This window comes from Gekko japonicus, unplaced genomic scaffold (assembly GCF_001447785.1).
Source record: "Gekko japonicus isolate JY-2015 unplaced genomic scaffold, Gekko_japonicus_V1.1 scaffold65071, whole genome shotgun sequence".
Lineage (NCBI taxonomy): Eukaryota > Metazoa > Chordata > Lepidosauria > Squamata > Gekkonidae > Gekko > Gekko japonicus.
In genome coordinates this window covers 1-678 of record NW_015236077.1, presented here as the reverse complement: position 1 = coordinate 678, position 678 = coordinate 1, and the positions used below count along the sequence as shown (strand labels likewise).

The 678-nt window shown below is 52.5% G+C and overlaps 1 long non-coding RNA gene across 1 annotated transcript; it reads left to right on the top strand.

Annotated features, from left to right (window-relative positions):
- The first annotated feature begins 119 nt into the window (after window positions 1-119).
- LOC107125410 lies at window positions 120-670 on the top strand. The gene is made up of 3 exons (XR_001483035.1): window positions 120-245; window positions 364-441; window positions 555-670. It is a non-coding gene; the product is annotated as an uncharacterized LOC107125410 (long non-coding RNA).
- The last annotated feature ends 8 nt before the right edge of the window (window positions 671-678 follow it).

Here is a 678-nt window from a genome sequence, read left to right as displayed (position 1 = left end):
CAGCCCTGGGCAGCTTGCCTGTAGACAGAGATTGGGGTGGGGGTGTTTCTAGATTTCTTACAAGCTGCATTGTGTTCTTGCGCTCTCTGACATTTGTTTCCTTGACCTCCATCTGCAGCAGGACCCTCCTCCAACAGAGACCCACGCCCCGGAGGTTAAATCCCCTGTGAACGCTGTGGAAACGGAAGATAAGAAGCCAGATGATCCGGTGGTGAAGGAGGAGCCCATGGAAACAGATAACAAAGGTACAATTGTAGCCACGCCTTGATGATGCTTGGAAGTTTCTGTGCCCTCTTGATTTCCTTCTCACCAGACTGGACGCCTAAGGGGTTTGTTTGTTTTTTTAATTGTCCCCTCCTACAGCTGATGTAGAGAAGGTGGAAGAGAAGACCCCTGCAGAGCCCCCCAGCGAGCCCCCAACCATCAACCTAGATGAGAAAGGTAAGCATGCTCTAAAAGCGTGGCGAGGGTGCTGCGAGGGCCCCTGCTGTGGGTCTGAGTCTGGATGCTGTGTGTATGCAAGCCCCCCACTGAGATTTTTCTCCTCTTTGCAGAAGAGAAGAAAGAGGAGGAAAAGAAGGACGTGGTGATGCTGCAGAACGGGGAGACGCTGAAAGACCCACCTGAGGACCGCCACAAGAAAGCCCTGAAGCAGCGGTTCATGTTCAACATTGCAGA